Genomic DNA, 20,901 nt, shown 5'->3' with positions numbered 1-20,901 from the left:
GGGACACGTGGCAGGTTGGGCAGGGGCAGTGGGAAAGGGCTGGGAGTGCAGTTGAAGCTGGTGTTTAGAGCAAAGACTGTCTATTGTATTTCATATTCATTGCAAAGCCCTTGAAGATTTCAACAAGGAAATAATATATTAAAATACGTTCTAGAGAGATTAACTTGACAGCGATGTCCAAGATAGATGGGGAAGAGATCTTGAGAGTAGGAAGACCATTTAGGAAGCTATTAAAATAGCCAAGACATGGTATAATGTTTCCAAGACATTTGGATTTTATGAACCAGCCAAGTTTCCCCCCACATTTTATTTTGCTAGGTAATGGCACAAACAAAAACAACCATCTCAGCCACTATTGTTTCATAAGTGAAAAGACATGTCATCCTCCATGAACAGAGAAGACATTATCTCTGTGTACATGACAGTCTTTCCCCAAAACGACATCAGGAACCTCCTATCAACATATGATCCCTCCTGCCAACACACACACACACACACACACACACACACGCACGCGCGCACACACACACACACACACACACACATACACGCACACACACACCTACCTGTTATTTTCCTCGTTTCATAACAGAAAGGTAAAAACTCGGTTTTGGAGGTGTCACTAGTGCTTCCCGCCGACTTCTAGGAGCGGCTGTCACAGAATATTGTGAGGTGCCTTCCTAACAGCCCTGTGGTCTGGGAATGAAGGAGCACACCCAGGGATCGCCGTTAACACCCACGACTCCACCTGGACTAGTCCAGATGCTGGCATCAGAGCTGGCCTGCTGGCGGGGCTGGGCCAACCTACCAGCTGGCCAGTGGGCCATCAAGCCTCTCTCTCCAGAACTTGAACAGAATGAGAGGCTGTGTTTAGATTGCAGAGCACATTAGGGGGTGGGATAATCACTTTGAAACATAAACAATCGAGGTAGAGAAACGCAGGAGAACAGGACAAAGGGAAAAGGCCAGGTGGCCCCAGAGGAGGAAAAGTGAGCTGGAACCGTATCCCCAAAGCCTTTTCAGATCTAACCTCGTTTCCCACGAGGCCCGGCTGCGTTTCCGTGTCTGTGTCAGTGACACGCCCTCGTGCCTCTGAAGAACCTCCTCAGGTTGACTGCTCATTTCTTTCTGGCAACCAAAGAGCCTTGGCTAGTACTGAAGTCAAGACAAAAACAATGATCATTGATGTAAATGAAAGGGACACAGGTAGAGAGAAGCAGAAAAGGAGCAGTGTGTAAAATCTGGTGAGGGATCGAACGTGGGCGTGAGAGGGACATCACGGATCACTCCGGGGTCTTGATCTGGGGAGAGGAGGCGTGTCAGAAACAGAGAACAGGAACACGCAGGGGAGTTGCTGGTGAGAGGTGAGTCGTGTTTCCGTGAGCTGAGTTTGAGGTGCTGGAGGGGCCTCTCATGCCACGGGGTCCCAAGCAGCGGGCGAGGGGAGCCTTGGCAAAGGGCCTCCTCCTCCTGCACCTCCTCATCAGGGAAAGAGACCTTTCTTGGAGGCGGGCCCTGGTCACAGGTAGAGCCCTGGACCCCGACTGCACAGGGGAGACACCCGCAGACAAGGAGCACCACCACCACACACCAGGGCCCTGGTGGCCACCGTGGGGGCTGGCATGGATGGGCATCGCAAAATGGGTCCCACGTGGGGAACGAGCATTAACGAATACCCATCTCAGAGGGCTTCGTTTTCTCCAGTGCAGCTCGGCATCCACTGGAGGAGCCTGTGTAGCCAGAGAGCAGCCTGAGGGCGACATCAGAACCTTCCCTTGGAGCCTTTCTGGAGGTGGGAGCAGGCTGAGTCACGGCTACCTGAACCTGTGCCAGGGCCACACGAGATGCTTCTCCACGTCACCCGGGCCTTCAGTCCTGCCAAGGCCATCAGAAAAGCACCGCTGGGCCTCGTTTCCTGCTGTGAAGCTGTTGGTAGAGCATCATCAAAAGAGCCTTTCCAATGGACCTTCCTTCCTGAAGGTCTAGTCCTGCTTGGTTCACGACCATCACAAAAGAGGCTCAAAGCGGTGAGCGCAGAGAACTTGGTATTTAGGCTGGGGTGAGGCTTCAGGGATGGAAGATGGGTCCCAGAAGCTCCACGTGCAAGACAGGATTATGATGGCGTAGGAGTGGCTGCAGGGATGGAGAGGTGAGGGCTGCACTGAGGGAGCTGGAAAGATCTGAGCAGTGAGTCTGACTGCAAGGTCGAGGTCAAGATGAAACCTTGAGAAGCCAATCACGGGCCCTTGAATTTGTCCTCTTCCATCAAACGAGGAGAGAGGCGGAAAGCACACCACTCTCATCCAACGAACTCTTACGGAGCTTTTGCCATTAGCCAGACTCTGTTAGATGCTGAGGGTTCAGGAGAAGCTACAAAATACAGACCTTTATAAAGATAGTCATTGCCTTTTAGGCACTTTAAGATTCTCCCCGTCTCTTTACATCTCTGTGTGTCCCTTTCTCCTGAGCCGAGGGGCTCATCCTATGCCCAGTGCTTCATGTCCGTCATCTCGTTCAACTCTCTCCAACCTCCCTCCAAAGTAGGACGATTATCTTGTTTTACAGCTGGGACAACTGCAACCCAAAGAGGTGACAGGACTTAAATCGGGTCCCATAGCTAGATTCAAATGACAAAGCTGGTGCATTTTTCTTCTCCCTTATGCCTACTTATTTTTTTTTGATGTTTTAAACATTGTATTCATTTTTGTTTCTAATCAAGTAATATAAACAAGTATTTTAAAAGTCTAATGCTTCCTAGAGAACAAACGTATGGATACCAAGGTGGGAAGGGGCGTTGGGATGAATTGGGAGATTGGGATTGACATATATACACTACTATGTATAAAATAGATAAACTCACGAGAACCTACTGTATAGCACGGGGAACTCTATGCTCTGTGGTGACCTAAATGGGAAGAAAATCCAAAAGAGAGGGGCTGTATGTACACGTATAGCTGATTCACTTTGCTATACAGCAGAAACTAACACAACATTGTAAAGCAACTATAGTCCAATAAAAATTAATTAAAAGAAAGGTAACGCTTCTAAGCTGGGTCATGAAAACGGTGTTGTCTGGTATACCTTCTGCCATCTCTTGCTGCTTTCCAGAGCCAATGGCTTTCAAATGTTGGCTACCTCAGTTCTAAAAAATAGACTAGTGGTGCTATTTTTTGATGTGCTAATTTTAGACATTATTTATGTCTTCCAGTCATGATGTTTTAGCTCTCTCTGTTGGACGCTGTCTGTCTGCCTCTTCCAGATGTATTCTTCTTAACCCTGGGTGTTCCCGGGGAGGCCGACCTTCGTGGATGAAGTGGACAGGCTCCCTTATCCTCTGGCTTCGTGTTGGGTCTGGTTAGTGGAGGCATCAGCAGGAGACTGGATTGGAGAGGGGATGGGGGGATGGGGTATTTATTCTCCGGAATGAGACCCCTCCTCCTCTTCTGGCATGCTTCCCTATCAGCTGCTCTCTGCGGTCTGATAATTGCTTCTCCCCTTGCCCTTGAACTATCAGGTCTGGAGGTGGCAATGACTCCCTGCTATTGTTAGCTCTGCTACTTCACTGTCTGTTTTCCTAAACCCTGTTCACACTTTTGTTCCTGTGTTGTATTTTAATACCATTTACCCCTACCCCACCCCCATATAATATATTGCTTTTGTTGTGAGTACAATGCTTGCATTATTAAACTATGTAAATATTGCTGACTGTATAGCTAAGTAGTGAATTACGATTACATTTTCTTTCCTGAACAGATTTTTGTTTTTCACTATGTTTAACTGCCTACTTTAAAAAAATGCCTTTGTTTTCTGTATATCTGCCTTTAATCCTTTTCACATGCTTCATCAGATCTGTTAAATGCCTTTAAATGTTGTCTTCCAAAGGCTCAGACAGTTTCAGTTCTCTGTATCTTTTTCTTGGAGGGTGGGATCTCCAAGAGAAAGATATCAGTCTCCATAATAAGTCAGTCTCCGTAATGAACAGAACTTGGTGCCATGCACTCTGAAATTAGAACCATAACCAACAAACTAACAAAGCGAGGAAAACAGGGGTTTAATGACCCAGGATCTCTTCACTGGTGGTGAAGATTTTACTCTCCTTGGCAAATATGGTGGCCACTTACAGATCCTAAGGGTGTTACTAAATACCATGATCTCTTTCAGATGTGTCTTATGCTCACTCCTTTCAAACAGCATATTTTAAGTTTACTAACTTCTAGCAATAGGGTCTGCTTTCTCCTTTCTCGCTGAGGACCAAGGGTTTCATCTTCATTTCCCAATTATCTCAAGGTCTAGCTAACCCACAAGGCAATTTTTAGATGTACTTTTCTGTAAAAGAAAGTCAGGAGATTTTGTGTGTTCAAGAATTGGTGTGTAACAGGCCCCAATCTCTGACTGATTAACCCATTCTTCTTGCAATGTAGTTCTTATAAACCTAAGATCTCTATTTTGAAATTCTGAAACTGTGGTTTTATCCTTGACAACTTTTTCCTAGAGACCCTTCCCTGGAGCCCTCTGGCTACGTGCTGGGACTTTCTTTCAGCATCATCTGGTACTTCCCTTTTCCCCATCTGTGTTGGATTTCCTGTTTCCTAGCTATTTCTTGATTTACTCCCTTGTTTTGCTGGAGCATATCCTTTAGCAGCTTCGTAAGAAAGAATACATAGAAGGTAAATTTTCTTGTGTTCTTACATGTCTAAAAATGTATTTATCCTACTTTTTACTTTATTGGTAGTCGGACAAGTATAAAATCTTGGGTCACAAATTATTTTCCCACAAAAATGTGAAAGCATTGCTCCACGCGCTTCTAGCATCCAGTGTTGCTGGAGAGAAGTCTGAAGCCATTTGATCCCCATTGTTTGGTTTGTGATGTGTTCCCCTTCAGAATTTTCTTTTTAACCTGGTATTCTGAAATTTTATGACATATGACTTTGTTTGGGGTCATTTTTAATTTATTGTGCTGGGCATTCAGTGGTCTTTTTCAGTTTGGAGAATCTTAGCTTTCAGATATGGGAACTTTTCTTTCATAGTTAAAGTCTTGTAGAGTCTTATATATACATACATACATATGTACGTTTCTTTCCTTCCAATTTACATTTTGCCTCAGGAATTCCTACAGTTTTATTTGAAACTTGTGGATTCTCCTTACGTCTTTTATCTCTTTCCTCTGTCTCTCCTTCTGTTTTCTCGGAGATTTCTTTGACTTTATCTTCTAATTGTTTAATACAATTTTAATGATCATATTTCTTGTTTTCTGGTTGTTTCATCTTAAAAGCACTTTGTTTTGGTTTTACATACTTAACATCCTCTCTCTTTTTCTAAGGAGATGATCAGTTAAAAAAATTTTTTTTTAATTATTTAAAAATTTTTCTTCTGTTTCCTGTATTGTCTGTTTTTTCGGGGTTCCTATTTTTGGTGTGTCTGTTTCAGTTTCTTGTACCTTGGAGACTGACTTCAAATGCCTTGAACCCTTAGCTGACTGGAGCCTCTGCGTTTTTCACGTTGGGCTTTTTAACTGGCGGGCATTCAAAGTCCAGTGAGTGGTGAGCTGGACATTTTTCTTGGGGACGACCATATTTCAGTATCTAAAGGTTCTTTGTTTTGGTTTATCCAGAAAATAAATGTCCATATCTTTACCTGCAGGAGACGTGCATGCAGTGGTGGGCTGGCTGAGTGGGGATGCCTGGCATGGCTCAGGCTTCCTTGTGGGACTTACCCCAACCCCTCATTTTCATTTCTCCCTACCTTACACCGTGTCTGGTGTCCCCAGGTCTGGAGAATCCCAGGTTAATTTTCTCCAGAACACAGTCTCCCATCCCTGATGGGGTGGGGGTGAGAGTGCAGTAGTGTGTGTGGGGCTGGGGAGACTTGCTGGCAGAAACGGGTAGGAAAGGGCACATGGAGGTCCAACCAGCCCACATGCAGACTTTAGTTGGCTCTCCTGTTTCAGGCCCGAGACTCACAGCTGTCTATCTGGGTGTCTGATGCCTTAAAAGCTGAAAGCTCTGTGGGCTCTGGATGAGGACTGGCCCCAGTTTTTAATCTTTTTACCCTTTTACCCCCTCGCATGCAGCTTACTGCTAAATCTTTACCATTTTTCTATCTGCATTTCGTCTTCCAAGACACCATTAAAGTCTTTCCTTTGCTGAAGTCTCCTGCTCTCTTTTAGTTCCTTCCTTGTCATTTTAGTGGGGTCTCTGGAGGTCAGGGGTTTAGTTAGGAGTCCCACAAGCCACACCTTGAACCATAAGGTGGTCCTGCCTCCCGGGAGGTAATGTCAGTATCTGCTTTGAGGGTTTCTCCTGCACTTGTAATAACAAAATGATCTCCATCCTTCTGTTGACCACAGCTGGTGACCAAACTGTAGTCAGGCTCCTCTTCTTAATGAGGCCTTGACCTTGGCCCCTGTCCTGTCCTTGGCCTGCCCAGCCCAGTCTTAGCAAGAATTCTGCTAAATCCCTTTAGTGAGAATCCACTCCCCGCCCCACCCCCACCCCCACCACTTTGATGTCTGATCAAATTGCTCATCCCCCACGCTTGATGTATATGTCCTTGGCCTTCAGCAAGAATCCTGTTAGGTCAGATTAGCAAGAATCCCCTCATCCCTCATGCTCCTCTTAGTGATTTTCCATCCACTGACTCCCTCGCTCTGCTCGTTGGCTATAAATCCCCACTCGTCCTTGTTGTATTTGGAGTTGAGCTCCATTTTTCTCCTCTATTGTGTTACTCCTATTACAATAGTCTTGAATAAAGTCTTCTTTACCATTTTAACAAGTGCCAGAATAAGTGTTTTTTTTGACACTGGCCATTGGGAACCAGTGTTCAACCAGTGGCTGAAGCTGGTTTGAGAAAGCTGGCCTTTGCCTCAAGAATGCTTTGTGTGACCTGCGTAGTACAGAAGGTGCTTTTCTAGGTCATGTTTTTTCAAACTGTGAGCTGCAACCATTTGCTTAGTCACAGCCAACATTTAAAACATGAACTCAAGTAGATTAGAAAACATCATTGTGCCTTGCCTGTAGGTGGGGCAAGTGTTGACTCATGAAACCTTTGTTTCAGTTTATGTGTCTGGGTACCGGGTCAAGGTGTAAATATATTTCTTGCCATGGAAACCGGTAAAATCTGAAAACCACTGGTCTAGGAAGTAGATTTGGATCCTTTGATTTGTTTTCCTAAGAATGCTCTACTAGTCAGACTGACACCGCCATATCTATTTTAGAGAAGATGGATTTGGTTAGGTAAGTTCTCAGCCACTGAGTCCTAAGACATTGATTTCTCAGTTTGTATTATACCATAACCTTTTCAGCATTCTCTCTTTTTTTTTTTCTATATACCATCTCCCAATTTTATTTATTTTATTTTTAAAAGATTTTATTGGAGTGTAGTTGATTTATAACGTTGTGTTAGTTTCTGCTCTACAGCAAAGTGAATCAGTTATACATATACATATATCCACTCTTTTTTAGATTCTTTTTCCATTACACAGTATTGACTAGAGTTCCCTGTGCTATACAGTAGGTCCTTGTTGGTTATCTATTTTATATATAGTAGTGTGTGTATGTCAATCCCAATCTCCCAATTTATCCCCCTCCCCTCAGCATTCTCTTTTGCTTAAAGCACTTCCTTAATTTTGTCTTGCTTAAGGAAACCAGGATACATAAGAACTTTGTTTCAGAATTTGATGGGTAGGTGAGGGTGTATCAGGAATTAAACAGATCAAAAGCAGCAACTGAAACCCACCCACACATTTCTGTTTGGGGTAAAACTAAGCCTTTGTGAATAATTTACATGTCAAGTCATTAGCTCTTGGGACCCAAAGGAAGGAGAACGTGATTCACCTTTTTATTACCTCCCGGTGGGAGGAAGGAATTGTGCCGTAAAATTAGTGGCCAGATTTAATGCCTGGAAAGCACAGTATATGTAAAACTGATTCTGTAGGTGATTCTACAGAAGAAGAAGAAGAATTCAAAAGGCCCTTGGAGGCTCTGTGGTTGGCATGTCTTCAGGGCTTTTGGTGGCTGTGATTTAAACTGGTCCACACCCCAGAGCCTTCACAGTTTTGTTTTGTGTAGGGGGAGAAGTCAAGCTTTGACTACTTGGGAGCACTGGGAGGGGGTAAACCTGAGCTCAGGGGGGCCTTCGCTGGAACCTTATCAACCCCAGGGCACCTTTTGGGACCCCTGAGACAGGGCTTTATGATGGGTGAGGAAATGAGGATACACAGTGAGCTTGGTTCTCTACCAACAGTTGAAAGTGGTTGATTTCGCTAATGAATAAGAGTTTATTTTCTTGGGATTTGTTTTAACCTTGTCCTTTTGGCTAAGCCAACTAGTCATTTGGTGAGTTTATGTAGATAAAATATCAGAGGAAGCCCACTTGCTTCATCTGTGGCAAAAAAGCATATAAAGCCTGCAACTATAACCTAAAATACTTTACTTTAAAAAGAAAAAAAAAACCTGAACAAACAAACAAATTCCAGTACATGGAACAGACAAATTTAAATAAAGATTGGACCACTGGACTTATTATTATTATTATTTTTTTGCGGTACGCAGGCCTCTCACTGTTGTGGCCTCTCCCGTTGCGGAGCACAGGCTCTGGACGCGCAGGCCCAGCGGCCATGGCTCACGGGCCCAGCCGCTCCGCGGCATGTGGGATCTTCCCGGACCGGGGCACGAACCCGTGTCCCTTGCATCGGCAGGCGGACTGTCAACCACTGCGCCACCAGGGAAGCCCCAGTGGACTTATTTTTAATATAAGAATGCTCTCTGCTTTGTAACTAGCCATCAAGTGCCTCAGGCCTTTCCTTCTTTCCTTTCCTTCAACTGAATTAAATTTGGATTCTAGGGAAACCACAGAATAACACTATTTTTGAATTCTGTTTGGTTAAATGGTTGGAAAGTAAATGCCTCTAAACAGCTAAGTGGCGGGGGAATCTTTTATGAATTAGAAGAATGAGGTTTTGCATTTGGTTACCCTTTGTGTACATGTCTATATTCTTTTAAAACTGTTATTTAATTATTTATTATTCAGTATTTGTTTTGCAGCCAAAGCTTCCTGAAAGAGGCGATTCCTTTTCTCCGGAGCTATCCAGGAGAAGCATGGAAGATCTAACGGCTAAGAGGTTAGCTGGGATCTCTTGGGTGTGTGGTGATGGTCATATAGCAATAGTGATAGCAAACAGTTATCATTTGGTCTCAGGCACAGTGTCAAACCCTTTACCTGGAATGTTTAATTTGATCCACACAAAAACAGGTGAGACAGGTGTTTTAATTGTCCCCATTTTACAGAAACTGAGATGGAGTGAGGTTAAACCACACATCTAGGTCAGCACCAGCACTGAACCTGGGCAGCCCAACCTGGGGTCTTGGCTGTGACCAACTCTGCAATATTGCCCCCTCCTGGAAGTTCTTACCAATCAGTTGTAAACTGGTACTCAGGCCCCTTTATGCCAAAGGTATAAACAAAGGAAGATGCAGATAGTCTTTTTTTTTTAAAACCTTCAAAGTAAGCAGAAAAAGTAGAAGCAGAAACAAGAGGGGGAAAAGAAAAAGATTTAGATGAAGCAGTAATTGTTCAATAGCTCAAGTTTAGAAGGGTACTAGATAGTCCGTGAAATTTTGTATTTCTTTAAATCTTGCTCTAAATGGCTTGCAATTTCTCTCCTTTCTATGCTAACATTTCTAATTTTTTTTTAACATCTTTATTGGAGTACAGTTGCCTCACAGTGGTGTGTTAGTTTCTGCTGTATAACAAAGTGAATCAGCTATATGCATACATGTATCCCCATATCCCCTCCCTCTTGCGTCTCCCTCCCACCCTCCCTATCCCACCCCTCTAGGTGGTCACAAAGCACCAAACTGATCTCCCTGTGCTATGCGGCTGCTTCCCACTAGCTATTTTACATTTGGTAGTGTATATATGTCCATATCACTCTCTCACTTTGTCCCAGCTTACCCTGCCCCCTCCCCGTGTCCTCAAGTCCATCCTCTACGTCTGCGTCCCTATTCCTGTCCTGCCCCTAGGTTCTTCAGAACCATTTTTTTTTTAATTCTGTATATATGCATTAGCGTATGGTATTTGTTTTTCTCTTTCTGACTGACTTCACTCTGTATGACAGACTCTAGGTCCAGCCACCTCACTACAAATAACTCAATTTCATTTCTTTTTATGGCTGAGTAATATTCCATTGTGTATATGTGCCACATCTTCTTTATCCATTCATCTGTCGATGGACACTTAGGTTGCTTCCATGTCCTGGCTATTGTAAATAGAGCTGCAGTGAACATTGTGGTACATGACTCTTTTTGAATTATGGTTTTCTCAGGGTATATGCCCAGTAGTGGGATTGCTGGGTCGTATGGTAGCTCTATTTGTAGTTTTTTAAGGAACCTCCATACTGTTCTCCATAGTGGCTGTATCAATTTGTATTCCCACCAACAGTGTAGGAGCATTCCCTTTTCTCCACACCCTCTCCAGCATTTATTAACATTTATAATTCTTGTAGTGGTTACATGGTGGGCACATTTGCTCTCTTTCTTGTGTCAGAATATCTCGCTGGGCTGACCTGCATACCCTCATGCGTCCACGCTTCTCCTAGTGGAGAAGGATGCAACTAACTGGCCGGCCAGCCTCGCTGCCTTGGCCCCTCTTCGCACTGGTCTCTTCCTGTTTTTACTGTAACTTTAATGGGCAGATCTCCATTAGATGCTCTTGTGTTTGGTGGTCCAAGGTACTAGTGTGACTGCTCTTCAGATGGCCATCCCCTGTTGCGTTCAGAGGCAAAGAGGAACGGAAATGACCTTCTTTCTGGCAAGAGTGTTTCAAGGTGAGCTGGAAGGAGATCCATTTGTCCCATTGCGCTTGGTGTCGTGGACGAGGAACTTCACCAGGATGAAGGGGCACATTTATTTAAGCAGTTCGGTTTCAGCAGCCAGGATAGGACATCCATGTCCCATTGCTCATTAGTTTTACACGTGATATATAACGAGATGACTCAGGTTGGTTTTTCGTTTAATGATGAAAAGGAAGAGCAAAGATGAAGGTGGTTGAAGGGACAGGAATACAATTTTCCATCCCTCACATAAGGGAAGTTTTTCTAGACCTAAACTTTTTTAAAGGGAGAAGAATGCCATTTTATTTTATTATCAGAAATAGTATTATGAGTTGTGCCTGTTAGAAAAAATTACACAGTTATAAAATGTATCAGAATCATCGGGCTGACGTTTTTCCTCTGAATTTTTAAAGTCAGAATTTGCTTTCAGCCCCCACAGTGCTCCGCTGTTGATGCAGGTAGTGAGATTGTGTAATTGGCAGTAACGTTCTTACGTGATGAGTTTCTTGCCAGCTCTCTTCTGAATAGTTACAATGCTTGGTTTAGTTGGGTTTTCTGAGCCATCGTAAAGTTAGTCTCTGGCAAATGTGCAGTAACTTCTGAGGGAGGGAAATGTAGAGCTTGTGTGAAGTTAATTTGTTGGTAGTGGGTAGTATACGAGACATGACCCAAGAGATGGTAGGGACCCAGGAGGCTAGATGGCCAGGCGGGGCGAAAGTACCGACAAGAGACACTATATTCCTTCTTGAAAAAAAGCGTCTGAAGAATTTGTCTATTCATCATTTACCTAGCATCTGCCGTCACAAGGATTCCAAATCCCCAACCCATTACGTGCTGGGACACCCTGTCGCTGTTTGCTTGATAATATAATTCCTTTCTCTCCCTCGTCTTAAAAAATCATGCATATGTTAAAATAAAGCTAAAGTGCATTTAAAATACGTATTTTAAAACTATAAGGTTTAAACAACTTTTCCCCTTGAAATAATTACAGTCCTCTCCAGGGAGCCGGGAGACCATACCTTGTCTAGAGAAGTGTACGTTTAGACTCTCATAATTACTTGGTGAATCAGCACGGGCTGATTTCCCAGGAGTTGGTTCCCACCATGGGGAATAATTTTCTGTTCCTGGGGGAGTCCCTTGGGAGACACCTTCTCTGATTCCTCAAGTCAGAGAAGTGCTCTGTGCTACCTCCCTGGCAGCCCTTTTTTATTTCCAACTGCATCTCCAGCTCTACCATCGATGACCGAATGTCTGTATGACTTACCTCTCCTATTAGATGTCAGACTCTTTGCCAAAGGGTCTATGCTTGCACCTTGTGTTTACTGAAGTCAACTTTAATTCCTGTTTTGGGGGGTTAGGGTCCTTGCTTGTCATAACCAGAGTCAGAATGCCCCAGAATCAGAACAAAGTTTTCAATACTGGATGTCTTAAAAAAGATGTGTGTTGGGAGATAACCGTCAGTGATTTAAATATCTGAGTAGATGTGGAATATTCTTGATGCAGGCATTCACCAGAACTCTTCATAGAGAAAAACGTAATTTCTGAAAGTCTGAAAGAGTCATTTACCTAAGACAATGCAGTTTTTCAACAGGTCGGCAAAGGGACCACTTGTTTCTTTCAAAGAAACCCGTTTTTGGACAGTGCAGCAAGTACTGTTTGGACAGAAGTAAAGATTTGGAACTGAGAGTTCTGGGTAAATGGCTCTTGAGTGTGTCTTGTAAACCAGCCCTGGATGAAGAGGCCCGGGATGCCCTGAGCTGGCACTACTTCTTCCTGGTCAAATGGAAATCCACGGCCCAAACACCTGGTCTGGGGCACAGCTGCATACTTCCTCTTGATTTAATAGCTCTCTCTCGGCTAAGGTTGGGGATGAAGTTCAAAAACATTGCAGATGCCTCGATGCACTGAAACGTGTTCACTTCTTACCGCGTGACAGCACTTTGCTCAGGGCCCTCTGTGCTAGCATTTCCTTAAAGGGCTTATGACTCTGGAAACAGCTGAGTGTAAATTGGGACGGTCTTGGCAAAGCTTTTGGAATTATCTGCTACTTTTCCAGCTTTCTAGTGCCTGTTTACCTTGTTCTCTGTTTCTTCCCTCAACACTCCTTTCTCTTCTTCCCAGTCACCCTTTAGACATTTCAAAATTGATGGGCTGTTTGTGAAATACCTGTTATCAGCAAGGATCATCAATAGATGCTAAACCATCCGATGGAAGTTTGTCGGGGACAGGACATGGGCCAACATATCGCTCCAGGGTTACCGACTAGCTGTGCGGAGGCAAGGAACCTTCCCGACGGAGAGACCTGAGGGTCACCGCTTTACTCGAGGGATCGGATTTGGTGGAACACTTGTAGCGAGGCAGTCTCCTGACAGGATGCGCCATGAACCACACAGCATCACCTGTGGAGTGTTCTTGCCAGAAACGTTTAACCTGAATCGAATCCAGTCTCTAGACCTAGCCTTCCGTTGACGGGAAATACAGGGCAGAGACTAGAGACAAGGTAGACAACAGTAGGACAAAACGATCAGCCAAACCAGAATATGGGAAATTTTACAAAACTGTCCAGGACTCTTGAAAAAATCAATATCATGAATAAAAAAAGGGGGTGGTTGCTGTTCTAGACTAGAGGATTTGAAAGAGTCTAAAGAGACATAACGATCAAATGTGGTGTGCTTACCTTATCAGATCCTGGTTCAAAGTGACAACAAAAACAAAGAAGAATTTGATGATGAAGAACAGAAAAAAACACTAAGAGCCATTTGGGGGAATCTGAATGTGGACTGGGTATTAGATGAGAGTAGGGAATTAGTGTTAGTTTTCCTAGCCGAGATGTTTACCTTGGGGCTTTTTAGAACGTCTGTATTCCTGGGCGATGCTCGTTGAAGCATTTAGGGACGCAAGGTCACGGTGCCTGAACCCTCCATCCAATTTGTTCCAGGGGAGCCTGTGATGTAGCAGAATACTGATAGTCCTTGAGTCCAGGTGGCTTGTTGAGTGTTCACTGAGCCATCCTTCTAACTTGTATAGTTGTTTAAATTTTTTTAAAGGGGAAGTAAAAGTGAAACGGTGGGCTCCTTGGTGAGTCTGGGGGAGGAGATTTTTTTTTTTTTTTTTAACCTGTGTCAATGAAAGGCAGCTCTGAAAAAAGAATTGGGTTAATTACTCTTAGAACCTGGAGTGGGGGAGGGAGGAAGGGGCTTCCCTTATTGGCTGCTTTCTGCTTCCTCAGTTAATGGTCCTTTTTCTGTCTGTTGTTTAGGGCAGTTTCCATTCTGTTTTCTTCCCTCAGAGCGGCCTTCCTGAACTAGCCATGGGGCATCTGACTAGCCTCCTCCTTGCTTCTCTTATCTTCCCAGCTGGGTGAACTCCGTACCTCTTAGCTTTTACCTTCACATGCTCCCAAGATCCTTTTCGTTTCTGGCTTAGTCCAAACCATTTTCTTCACCCGACTTGTGGGAGCCACAGTCCTTCGCCCATCATTCTCCTTCTTCCCTGTCACCTCTTCCTCCTCATTCTGAAAGTGCTTTCAGAGGCATTTGAGTTTTTATGAAACCTACCTGAGGGGATTTTCTGTCTACAGGACAAGAGGCACTGAGAGCATCATCGACAGTTGTGGGTGTGTACGTTTGGTGATGATGGTGACAGTGGTTGAGGGGATCCATTTACCACCCATGTGCTTCTTTATATCAAAGGGTCTTCGTATTCAAAGTAAATGTTTGTTGAGGGAAGGACTTTCTGGTTTCAGTGTTCAGTGCTGACTGTTCCATCCTGTAATTAGGGTCCGTGAACCATCTTGTCCTTGTCTACAGGCCTGGATGCCCAAGACTATCCTAGCAGGACCGTGATTTGAGCTTAGGACCGAGTATGTGTGGACCCCGGGGTCCAGGTAATCTAGTTGACCCAGTAGCCCACTGTAGTTCTTTCAGGATTGCAGAAGTATCGTTCGGTTCCAAGAATGAAGTAACAAACACAAAACTGGCAACTCCAGGGTATCGGAGACAGAACCCTGCCAACCTGATTGCCCACCCACCCCAGGCAAGCTGACCTTCAGGCAGCTGGGCAAAGCCTGAGGAATCCTGTGAAACAGGCCAAGGGGACCAGTCATCTGTGCAGAGAGAGCACGCAGAGCAAGGGGAAAGCCCACCAGTCCAATGCGTCATGTCATGAGACTTGGGTGTCTGGCGCTTTTTCTTTTTCATTCTTTGTTGTGAGAGTGTGTAATCACCTCATGTGAGTGACTCAGCTCTTCTGCCCTTGTTCGGCCTTTGCAATGCTCACCCTGTGCACCTTGTAACCGTTTCTGGGCTTTAGAAATACGTGACTGGAAATTCAGGGTTAAGATAGCAGAGCAAACCCGCACGTTTATAATCCTTTCCCCACATTTACTAAATGAAAATAAACCATTGACCCACTAGACAGACATGAAAGCTCTTCATTAATGAAAGTTCTAGTGCATGGAAGTCAGATTTTACTCTAAACGTCTCACACAAAACTCCTTTTATTGCACGTGGGCGTTGGGCAATGCCCTCCATTGGAGGAGGAAGCTCCCTCCTGAGTCCCGCCAAAGCCCTGGGGTGGAGATCTGGAGACCCCGTGCAGACCTGGGAACCGAGAGGACTTTGGGGAAGAGGGATATTGAGTTTAAGAAACAAAATGAACTGACCCTGTTTGGATTCTGACTCGACCATGGCTTTCCTTGGCTGGTATTCTATGCCCAGAGAAGAAAACAGGAGGTCCTGTACCTTCCCCAAATGGTCTCTTCTTCTCTGAGTCCCATTCGCGAAAAGTAAACTTAAAAAAAATCTCTTACATAAAGACATGTATAGGACACCCTCCCCTACCGCTTTTGCCGTCTAGTGTTTCTGTGCGTCTATTAAAATACACAACATAAATTGACTATTTTAACCATCTTTTAAGTTACAGTGCAGTGGCATCAAGTACTTCCACATCATCGTAGAGCCATCACTACCCTCCATCTCTAGAACTTTTTTGATCATCTCAAACTGAAACTCTGTCCCCATTAAACCTTAACTCCCCATCCCCTAGCCCCCAGCCCCTGGCAGCCACCCTTCTACTTTCTGTCTCTGTGAACCTGACCAGTCTAGGGACCTCATAGAAGTGGACTTGTAAAGCGTTTGTCCTTTTATGTTAGAATTCCCTTCCTTTTAAAGGCAGGATAATACTCCACTGCATGTGTATGGCACGTATGTTTATCCACTCATCCATCAATGGACACTTGGGTTACTTCCACCATCAGGCTATTGTGAATAATGCTGCTATGAATAAATAACTTATTTTTAAGGCTTGAATGGATGTGAGAAATGAATGCATGTTAAGAGAATAAGTCAGGAAGAAAAGGGTGGCCTGGCCATCCCGATTCAGGTTGGAGCTGTTCAGATGGACACCAAGAAATCCAGTAAGGATAAGCTCCTGTTCAGCTGTGAGTGTGAGAAAACACACCCAAGTGAGGGACTGTTTCGAAGCCAGGAAAGCCTGGAATTCCAGCTGCATTTTCTTGAGTTACTCGAGGCTCAGACTTTTAACACATGGTGACACAGTATGAATGAGTTGACAGTAAGCATCTGAAGGGTTCACTCTAGCTGTGTGCTCCCATCCTGTTGCATCGTCATGCATCTCAGATGGTTCATGTCAGGGTTTCACCTGTGCCAGGTGATGTCAAGAGAACGTTCCACTGCACAGTAGAGAGGGCTCTGTTGACCCAAGCAGCGGTGTCACAGATGAATGTCACTGGAAGGAGAGGACACCCAGCAGCTGGGAGTGCTTAGGGCGCTGGGAACCCCTACCTCCACATGGACTGACCGACCACGGGTGGGCTGGCCTTTCACCTCTCTCTCAGGAGCCGCAGGGCCTCTCATCTCTGCTCTTCCTAACACATCTGCTCTCATTTTTCTTACAGCCTGCTTCCCTTGTGTAGGCCTCGTGAACGTGGCTCAGTAATGCCGCCGACCTTGACTTTCCAGCATTGCTTATTTCTGTCAGCCACCGGCTTCATCCTCATCTGTCAGTTGTGTCTGCATCTCTCAGTTCACAATTTTGAGGGACACTCTGATTGGCAAGCTTTTGAACGCGTTGCCCAATGCAAGGCATCCAGTACCCTGGTTGGTGGGTGGAGAGTAAAGTGGGAAAGTGGGAGGCTGGCGGCGGGAATCCTGTGGTTTACAAGGGCTGCCCTTTTAAGAGATTGCAGTGGGCAGCCCATAAGACAATCGAGAGCGCTGGTTGGAAGCAGGTTGGTTGAAAGAACAAACTGGTCGAAATGAAGAGGGAAACATCCTTCCCCACAGCTCGTGACCCCGGACGCGTTTAGCCTCCATTCTTCTTTGTGCAATACGTGGTCTTCTAGACATGCCTCGTTCACGGGAGAGGCTGTAAAACCTCTGCAGAGATGAAGCATTGTGATTTTGCTCTTCTTTAATGGAAAGTCCTCGGTTATATTAATTAAGTACCCAGTTAATTAACTCATCAGCCTCCAGATGTTTATTGAGTGCTGCCTACGTGCCAAGCACTCTGCTTTGTCTCTCCCATCAACGGACAGAGGGTATTAGAGCCTGGACCACGTGTGGCTGAGAGATAAGACAAGCGTCCCAACATCTGGTGAGAATTTTCCAATCTCCCAGGCACTGTCTAGGCGCTTTTCATATATCATCTCATTCAATTCCCCAGGTGTTAGGTATTATAATTTCCCTGTTGTAGGGATTAAGCCAAGGCTCAGAAAGGTAAGTAGCTTGCCCAGGTCACATAGCTAGTAAATGTAGTGACCAGGAATTACACCTGAGATGGTCTTTCGCAAAGCTTGTGCGTTTAACGCTATATTTTTAAATTGAAGTATACTTGACTTACAAAGTTGTGTTAGTTTCAGGTGTACAGCAAAGTGATTCAGTTATACATATATATATATTTTTTCAGATTCTTTTCCATTATACATTATTAGTAGATATTGAATATAGTTCCCTGTACTATGCAGTAGGTCCTTGTTGTTTATTTATTTTATATACAGTAGCGTGTATCTGTTAATACCAAACTCCTAATGTGGGATAACTACTTCTAATTGCCTCGTACAGAAGCATAAACTCTTCCTTCTCTTAATTCCTATCCCAGTAAGGACCTTAAGCCCTTGGCAAAGCCATGAATACGTAGGCATGCAGGGGATACTTAATGGAAATATGTATTCTGTAGGCAGATGTCTAACTTCCTGCCAGAAATATAATCCAGATGCATCAATTTTAAAGTAAATTTAAAAAAATTACTGTGCCATTCTGATGATTAAGACATCCTTGAAATATTGAATTTTTTAAATAGTTAGCGGCTAGAGAGAAACTAAACATGGAAATGAGTCTGAAAAAATACAAACAATATTCTATCTTGAGAAAAAACGAGAGTTTACAGTGGTTAAAAAAATCAAATCACTATTTTAAACATTCTTTTAAAATTCTTCCAATGGCTTGTAGATGGACATTATGTTAAATTCATTTTGGTCCTGTAATTAAATATACTGTCATTATCAACTCCTTTATTCTTGAAGGAAATGACGTTCTCCATGATTTTCTCATGGAGAAATTTCTACTTCTAGAAATCTCTAGAATAAATCTCTAGTTCTAGGTTCCATCCAATTATTTAAATCTGTTTCCATATTTTTTCTCACATACGAAGAGACACAAAATTTAGAAAATAATTTAAGTAGTTTTTTTTAAAAAACATCGAACGGTAAATTAAAATATTCCAAAGAATTCGATCAATTCAATTAATTTTGCTTAATCCAAAATAGCTATAAAGTAACCATCTTGAAATTTCAGCATAGGACTGGAATGGCTTCAGAACCCTAAGAGATCTAAGGTCGCAGAGCAGGTGCTCAGAAGTTCCGTGGGGCTCCAGTTGTACTAAGCACCTGGGTCAGCAGGAAGATGAGAAGGGACCACAGTACAACAAGGGGGGGTAATTATTTCTCTCCCCTTCACGACACACGGGACTTTTTAATGCTAGAATTAGCACGTGCTTTGAAAAGAAAAGTTGGAAAATACAAGTTGAAAGAAGAAGAAATCCATGTCAGCTAACAGGAGACTAAAGGAGGCTCAGAGGGTCCCTCACGCGTGCCCCCAGCGGCCCCACTGCCTCAAGCCAAGAGCAGTGCCCCGAAGAGGTTTCCCTGTGTGTCACTTCAGTCAACAGCATGCTTTGCTCTAACACGAGGGTCATTGCCCGTTGGCCAAATCTGGCTCACCCCTGCTTTTGAATGGCCGATGAAGCAAAAATGCTTTTTCCATTTTTAAATGGTTGGAAAAGCCAAAGGAAGAAGAATATTTCATAAACATAAAACCTAGGTCAAATTCGAAGTCCGTGTCCATAATAAGGTGTTCCCGGAACACAGCCACCCTTGTCCTTGTATGTATCGTCTCTGGCTGCTTTCACTCTGCAGCGGCAGAGCTGAGCGCCCTCCGCTGATGATCTGGTTCTGTGGTGCATCAAGAAAGTGGAAACACAGAAAGGAACCCCTTCCACTCTCCCCTCCAAGTCTCCTGTTCTATGGGCATCTCTGCTGGCTCTTCCTGCCTTCTGTCCGCTCCTAGGGATGCAGTTTCCTTGCTCCCATCAAAGGTCAAACCCTGCCTTCTCCAGAAGCCACCCCGTCCTGTTTTTCAGTAACCTCTCTCTGTTATCTTTCTCTTTCCTCCACCATCTCTTTTATCTCTTTTGACTAGGTCATTCTTATCAGCACACAAACAAGCTCTAAAATCGTTCCCTAGAACAGCCTGCCCCTGATTCTCCTCTGCCTCTTTGCTCTACGCCCCTCCCCAGGGAACCTCAAGTGTGTCAGGGGTCCCACTGTGACCACCACCTCCCTTTCCGTCCTTCCTGTTCTCACCCCTCCCCTGAACCTGAGCTTGTAAGGGCCACCATGTCGCCAGAGCAGAGGTGACATCTCTTTACTAATTCTCAAACGTTCAGCAGCATTAGCTATAGTCGAGAATCCCTTCTTCCTTCCAACAAGATTCTAACCTTGGTTCCGGCACACGATGCCCGCCTAGACTTCCTCCCCACTCACTGTCCGCCTCTCTCCTTGCTCCTCCTCCTGAGTCCAGTATCCAGCTCTCAGTCCTGGGCTGTCTTTCCTCTCCATGTGCTCTTTGTACGTCACCCCATCCAGGCCCGTTGCTTTCTACGCCATCACGTTCAAGTAACTCCCAAATGCCTATCTTCCCTGTGACGCCCCCTGAGCAACTTGACTGTGTCATTGATGTCTTCTTGGGGATATCAAATAGGCATTTCGACTGTAAAATGACAGAAACACAACTCTCGATTTTCCAGCACAAGCCTGTTCCGCCCACTTTCTCAGCTCAGGCAGTGGTCCCGAAGTTGTTGAGGCCAAAAATCTCGGAATCGTGTGAGATTCTTCTCTTTTGACTCAGTATCTCTGTCTGCACCCTCCCTCACCCTGAATCAGGTTCAGTTCAGTTGATGCCGCTCCCCCTTCAGTGTATTTCCTGAGTCCATCCATCCCTCCCATCTCCACGGTTGCCACTCCAGCCCATGCCTGCCTCTCACACCTGGGCCCCTGCAGGAACTTCCACCTGGTTGGAACAGGTGGAACAGGTTCGCTGGTGGGAACCCTTGTCCTTTCAGCATGACCGGGCTCCTGCCAACTCTCCAAACTCACCTTATCCCTCCCTCTCCCTTGCTCCGACCTGCTGTGCATTCCTGGGCTGTGACCCTGCCAAGCAGGGTCACTCTTGGGACTTAACACTGGGGCTCCTCATTGTTTGGGTTTCTTCTGAGGTCTCCGCCTTCACGACCCACGTGAGAGCAGACCTTCTGGTCCCTCTACCCCACAACTCTCTGTACATTTTCTTAGGACATCACTCTTTGCATATATCTTGTTTATTGGTTTCTTTACCTGGATTTTGTCTATCTTTCTTCTCCAAAATATAAGCTCCAAATGTAAGCTCCGTGAAATGCCAGCTCTGTGAAAACAGGAATTCATGTATTCCCAGACCCTAGAATTATCCTTGGGTAGTTCTGTAGATAGTGGTTGATTATAGTTCCAAGACTATCACGTA

The 20,901-nt window shown here is 44.7% G+C and overlaps 1 long non-coding RNA gene across 2 annotated transcripts in view; it reads left to right on the top strand.

Annotated features, from left to right (window-relative positions):
- The window catches only part of LOC109551554 (uncharacterized), a 178,990-nt gene that overhangs the window by 69,974 nt on the left and 88,115 nt on the right, over positions 1-20,901 (top strand). For both annotated transcript variants that reach the window (XR_012334310.1, XR_002178353.3), the window contains exons 2-3: positions 1,705-2,027; positions 9,042-9,118. This is a non-coding gene — a long non-coding RNA (uncharacterized lncRNA). The remainder of the gene's footprint in view (positions 1-1,704; positions 2,028-9,041; positions 9,119-20,901) is intronic.

Source organism: Tursiops truncatus, chromosome 10 (genome assembly GCF_011762595.2).
Source record: "Tursiops truncatus isolate mTurTru1 chromosome 10, mTurTru1.mat.Y, whole genome shotgun sequence".
Lineage (NCBI taxonomy): Eukaryota > Metazoa > Chordata > Mammalia > Artiodactyla > Delphinidae > Tursiops > Tursiops truncatus.
The sequence above is the reverse complement of the archived record's forward strand: the minus strand, read 5'-3'. Positions and strand labels throughout refer to the sequence as shown.